We start from the raw sequence: 7,122 nt of genomic DNA, 5'->3' as shown, positions 1-7,122 counted from the left end.
TTTCATCAGCCCCAAAGAACGCATGTCACTCCATTGCTGTGTGACCTCCACTGACCTTCTCGGCCCCTACACTCCTCCACGAATGCCACCTGGCTCTGCCATCCCTTCACACAAAGCAATCCCAGTACCGGCTGTTCGCATCTGTGACACCGTGATGGTGGAACGAGCTACCACATGCCATCAGAACAGGGGCGTCCCTCTCTAACTTCAAGAAGCTCTTGAAAACTCATCTCTTCCGAGAACACTTTCTCTTATAACACCTCTAACTCCTAACCTCTAACATGCACTTCCTGTGCTCTTCTTCTTCTATCCCCTACAATTATCTTGGATTGACTGCACTTTTTGTTAACTCTAACTTCTTTCCCCAGGTATTTACCCCATTGATGCGATATGTGACATTAGCGCTTTACTTGTATTTATTGCTGCTTTTATTGATATGTATTGTCAGTTGTAGATCTCGTGCTGTATTTTATGCTCTGTTAATGATTGTATGTTGTTCCTCAAATCTAAATCGCTTTGGATAAAAGTGTGCCAAATGAGTAAATGTAAATGTAAATTTTGCCGACCAGCTTGGCAATGTAGACTTGAGCTGGAGTTATTAATCTGTAACAAAAGTATTTTTCATCCATAAAGTTTTAACTGAGCTCTGTCTCTACATCACAGGAACAACTTTATGTCCATTGACTGCCTGGAGGGTAGCTAGTGTTTGGAAGGGAGAGGAGAGCTGTGTGCTGCAGCTCAGTGACCAACCTGATTTTTAAATTGTTTAACTAAATCATACTTCCAGTCAAAACCTATGTCTCTGAGTCTTATTAATTGTAGGCAACCTATGGCAACTGTTAATTAGATATTTGGGGGTTTGAACCCCTTACTATTTGCCTCAGTTACATCTTATAAATCTTACAAATGATACATGTCAAGACTTTTCTTTTTTCCCCATGCCTCTAATTAAATCAAGTAGATTAATAACTTAAACTGCACTGTAATTTCTACTGTCCTGTTTTATCCAGTTTTTATTTTGTCACCCTTTTAAAAATTGCATTCTCTAATGCTTTTGTTTTATGTAAAGCACTTTGAATGGCCTTGTTAAAATGTGTACAAATAAACTTGCATTGCCTTGCACAGGCAAACACCTGGTGGAGATCTGCATTTGTTTCAATCTCTCAACAGTGCTGTGGAGCTGCTGTAGTTTCAGCTGTTCACACTTTGTAATTGTTGTTTTGTTTTGATGCTTTGACCCTTTTAATCAGCTGGCAGTAAGTAGTTAGGAGAAGTAGGGAAATATGGTCTGATTGACAAAAATAGGGATGGGGGGAGGAGCTGCCAGAAATGTTCGTGTAAACAAGGTCCAGAGTATTGCTGCCCTGGCAGTATATTCCTCACTGTCAACTCCCAGGTTTTCCCAACTTTTCTTTTAAGAAGGACACAGTATACTTATTTCCAGCTCTATATTTTACATTTTATATATGAGAACTGAAAAAAACAGTAGACACTGCTTCTGGGGGTCGGTGTAAGTACCAGAAACGCTTGGCCTGGCAGATCTGCTCAGCCTCACTTCCTTATGTGTGGATGATTAATACTCAATTATATATCATTGATATATATAATTAAATTTATATTTATTTGTGCTATTTACACATTAGGGAGTTTATCTTTTTCAAATCAACTCAATATTTTTGTTTAGCTTGTAATTAATTCTGTACGGTTTTCTATTTGAATCTACTCCTATACAGCGGGTGGTGATGGTGCAGTGGATAAGACGCATGCCTTTGGTGTAAAAGACCTGGGTTCAACTCCCTAAAGTGACATCCACCTGTGTGTCCTTGAGCAAGACACTAATATATTCTAAATTTAAGTAAAGTGCTTAATTTCAGGAAAAAAATTAAATAAAAAGTCTAGCTTGAAGTTCATTCTCAACTAGTTTTATAATAAGCACTCATCACATCTTAACAAATGAACAGCTTTAATTCCTCCTCTACTCTTTCATTCCCTCTTATATAGGCCTACCGCATTCCTACTTTCTCTTGTTTAGCGAGAAACGTGGACAGATTTGATTGGCCGAGCTGCATCACACCAGACGATTGGAACACATGCAATTGGTCTGTGAGTTTCCTGGGCCGCTAAACCAGTACAGTAAATGCTAGAAAAGATGCACGGGTTAAAATAGAAATGCTCCGTCACAAGGTTTGAAACAAGGTGTAGATGCTCTTGTTTCTTTAAGGCCCCCATCTCAAGGCCCACTGTCTTCTGATTGGACCTGAGGCACATGCTGTTGATGCCGTTAAGCGGTACAGACAGACTGAGCGTAGCTGGGCTGTTGCTTTGCGAATTACCATATATGGAACACCGGCTCTGTGTAGCTCCGTATGTCGTAGAACGGAGCTGTTGGTAGAAAAAGCAGTTGAAAACAGAGTGTTCAGAACAGGAAGAAATCTGAGTTTTTGGCTCACAGGGATTTCTTTTAAATACTTTAACCTCATTATTTGAAGCTCTAGCCATGTTTAACATGAACATCCAACATTGTAACATTTTAGATAAATCATAAAAAATGTCAGACAATGTCAAATGGAATGGTTAATGGTTAACGTAAATGGCAGAATTCTAAAAAAAAACTTTCTTCAGCAGTACAAAAAAGTTTTTCCGCTTGCTTGAGGTGGTTTTTGTCTTTTTCAAAAAGAGTTAATGTGCCAAATGGGAGATGGAAACATTTGCTGAATAAGTTTTGACATAGCAAACATTTAACTCTCATGCCTGATCAGCTGTTTTCACTGTCAGTGTCTTCCCAGATATTTCCATTACATGTGGAAGCATGGCTGGTATCAACTTGCCCACTCTCCATTTTTCTCCGATCCATGGTCCTAAGGACATGCGATTGGTTTTGTTTCTGGTTTGCAACCTCTACTTCTTGTTTATTATAGCCATGCAAAAGTCAACTTTTGAGATAACAACTCTTTGCGTAGCCTGGTTTATTAGCTCCACACCAGCTGATAAAACTGTTAAAGAGGTGGTATTATGCTGTTTGGCTTTTTCCCTCTCCTTTATTGAGTTATAGATCTTTTTTGTGTATGTAATAGGTTTTCAAAGTGAAAAAGCCCAAAGTCCAGCCCAAAGGGAGTTCCCATCTCCCCATGGTTCGAATTACAGGGGGTATTGGGGGGGCCTGACTACCCTAGTTAAGACTTGGACCCCCCCCCCAAAAGAGGCAAAAACAACAGTTCCGGGGGTCTTTCTTGTCCCATACTCATGCCTTATATTTAAGAATCTTGAAATACAATTTCAAACGCCCCTAAAATGGACCATACCATTTCCTAACATTGACATTAGTTTAACTCTTGTCCGTCTCCAGTCCAGTGCATCACACGCTGGTGGAGACGCTGCAGGTTAATGTCAGTAGTTAATCTAGCTGCTTTAATACACTTAACTTTCCTACCTTCAGAGTTTCGCAATTGGCATTTCTTTTACTTAAAATTAGCTATCTGATGTTAGCTAGCTGAGAGCCCACCCTTGTCATTTCACTATAACTAATTTCATATTTTATGTAATTGTCAGCTAACACTTGTGCTTAAGCATGATCAGTGAAATTGGGGATTAGTCATTGTAGAGATCCATTTTTACATCAATATAGTTTAGTCAATAGAGTTTATTATTTCATTTGAAGTCTTTTGTGAGTCCTTTCACAATAAACATGACATTTGTTTTAACTCTGGAATTCCCAAAAATTCATGATGGTCTGCTGTTGTGTGTCTGACTTGCTGGCAGTTTTGCTCCAGACTTACTTACCTACTTACACTCGTGGTATGGGGCACCCATGAACTGGTGTAATGAATTTGATTTATCATCATCTACAGACTGCAGACATTAGTTAAATAAGCAAGGATATTGTAAGCATAAGATTTTAGTTCACTGAAGCCCGCACCTGCGCTGTTCTGGGTTTCCTTTTTTGACCTGGAAAAAAGTTGACAGACCTATCTGCTGCAGTAATAATTAAGGGACAATCCATACAGATTATTACATTTTATAATAGTGTACACCTATAAAGCCCTTGAGAACCATCAATGAAGAGAACCATAAAATGTATTTTGTACAATAGCAATGCAGAACCACTGCAGAACCACTTCCTGCTACTATATAGAATCCTTTCTAAGAGTGTTTGTGCAGCCGTTTGCCTTTGCGAATTGTGAGGTCCTAAGTCCAAGAGCGAAACACGATATGGTCTGAGAGATGGGAAATTTGATTCAGAGATAGACAAAGAAAGTGATCAGAGGCAGGGAAATGGATTTAAAAACAACAACATAATGCAGCCTCCTAAGTGAAGAGGACAGCAAGCAAGAAAAAAAAAGAATACACCTCAGCTACACATGACTGTTTGAACCGCTTGGTGTTGCCTAGGAGAAGCTTATCTATTGTCACGGCGATGAGCAGCAGGAATGTAATTCAACATTACATGAGGTCGGACACTGGCGGCTTACTGGTGTGACACATCCGTGACATGCTTCGAATTAACATGCAATGGTGTCAATTAAAAGCATGAAATGCACTTAGGGGAAGCTTGAATGTTTTCCCTGCGCCCAAAACAGTCAGAGACAAAGTGACTGAAGACGAACGATGGGTTTCTATCACACTGTTTACATGAAGTGTGTGCCGAGGTGACAATTAGCAAATTCTTGGTGGGTGATTATCGAGTTGGACGGCAGTTCACACATTGTATGTTCTCTATAAAATGCAACAGAATTGCGGTGAAAAAACCCCAAAAACGTTTCTACCTATTCACTCACGCAAAAAGCAGCTACACCTCTGGTTTGATTATAGTCACCTATTAGTTTCCTGCCAAGAGTGGAAATACTTTGAAGTAACAGACAAGAGCATGCACATTTCTTCAGCCTTGTCACCAATATTTCACCGGCACCGCGTGAGTGCAGATTTGCTCTTTCATCACACTAAACAGCGGTGGTGTTTGTACAATGATATTCTATTTTTTCCACATCCCATTGTTGTTGTCTCGCTGCGTATCAGCTCACAACTGGGACTCACATGAGTGTGGAATTGTGTCTCGGCTTGACGTACTGAAAAAAGAACAACAACGAAGGTAGTTCAAGGGATGGATAATGACAGATGGACAAGGAGGCGATGTAATATGTGAGGTGCAGTGTGCGTGTGTGCGTGTGAGACTGTGTGTTCACCCCCTACGCTACAGTCTCACACCGTCTCAACTTCTGCTGCTCGTCGTCGGTGGTGTAATAACAATATCACTCATCTCATATCCTCGGCTTACTTTGCTTCTCCCGCCGCCGCCACCCCCTCGCTCCACATTTATCATATTCATTTGATATTCAGAAATAAATGTAGCAGAAAGAGAATAATGCACCTCCTGTACGCGGCGTTCATTACAGATACATTTACATGGGGGTTTGCCTTCATGGTTTCAAATGGACCACCGTACACTGGTGTTCCTCACATTTGTAGAGAAAGGGTGGGGGGGTGTAGTTCTCTTCACATTAGCGCTATCAGTGAGCGATGATAAATGGGTCGATCTATCCATCTCTGCTGTCACATTCATAAAAGAAATTTGGCCTTCGTCAAGGGAATCAAGCATGGTGCTGTAATATCCGCAACACGTATCCATCAAGTGTAACTCGAGACATATCAAAACGCTGTAGCGAATATACCTGAGTGAATAATATTTCACCCATGATAATGCAGCAAATATCCACTGAAAAAAAATCTGCATTTTTCCGTCTCAGCTGCAGAGGACGGCGGAGGAGGTGGGCTACTGATCATATTCAATCTGGAGGCGATCATGTAAATAGCCCTCCATCTTGGGAAGGCGATATGCAAAGCAGCCCGTCTCCCCTGTGTCAGGATCAGATTAATGGAAACCTAAAAGTGGGAATTACGGCCCTTATCCGGTGCGGCGTTCCGGGGAGGGGCTGGGATATGGGCCCTGGGGGAATCTGCCTGGTTCAAAGCCCATTCCTCTGGTTAAGGAACCCGCTAAGATCCATGCACCAAGGTGAAGGGTAATTTCCTTTGATATTCAGCAATGTATTACTGTATGTAGTATGCAAGCTGCATGCCCCACTGGCTCTGAGTGCATGTGTGAATGTGCATGCATGCGTGTAACATGCAAATGTATGCGCACACAGACAGCCATGCAAAGAAGCCATAGCAGTAAACAGCATTATAAAGAGTGGACGTAATCATGATTATGGGAAAACCTACAGATCTGTGCCATGTCTGTTCACCTCACCGACAGGCATGAGGTGAAAAAATCGATTCTTTGTAAGATTATGTCTCATTGCAATAAGTATTAAAATATAATAATCGGAAATTTGACCATACTTGCATATACTACACGTCATAGAGAGCGCAAAATTAAAGCATATGGTCAAATGCCTGAGCTCCGCTACAATGTGCCTTCATGTGTGCAGTTTAGTCAGTCTGTTATCAACAGGTCACAGTCTTATGATGGAGCGTTGCTGATTGACAATTCATTGACAATATGCCGGTATTTCAGTGCCTGAACTCGAACAGTAAGAATTAAGGCCAATGAGCCACTGTTGAATATTTACATTTTTCCAAAATACATATATTATATACTGAATATTTTCTGCATTTACACCCCTAATGCAAGTGTCTAACTAAACGTAAAGATAATTGAAGGTAATTCCTTTGTTTATTTTAACTATGGATCATTAGGCTGTAGCAACAGTAGCAAGTAGTCACACGGTGAGAAATAATAAATGATGTATAGAAATTAGGGCTGTCAAGCGATACATTTTTTCTTAATCGCGATTAATCGCATGTTTTATCACAAGATTAAAATTCTATTATTATTATTATTATATATGTTAACTGTTTTAAGAATGTATTAACAATGGTAACAATTCTTGTGTATCTTGATTGGAAATCAAATTAATGCAAAGAAAGTTTTTGAACTTGACTTTAAGATTTATTTGATTATTTCAAATCAAAAGATGTGCAACGAGACTGAGGTAAAACAATCAAGCTAAATGAAATATAGTCTTATTATTTTGTAAATGAAATATAGTCTAGGAGTTTCAGTTTGACTGCTTTCTCTGTTTCATACAGGCTTTGTATGCGTCCAACAATTGTCCCCCGCAA

The sequence above is a fragment of the Micropterus salmoides genome, unplaced genomic scaffold (genome assembly GCF_014851395.1).
Source record: "Micropterus salmoides isolate LMB-PRFRI ecotype aquatic unplaced genomic scaffold, ASM1485139v1 Ms_hic_scaffold_22, whole genome shotgun sequence".
Lineage (NCBI taxonomy): Eukaryota > Metazoa > Chordata > Actinopteri > Centrarchiformes > Centrarchidae > Micropterus > Micropterus salmoides.
The sequence above is the reverse complement of the archived record's forward strand: the minus strand, read 5'-3'. Positions refer to the sequence as shown.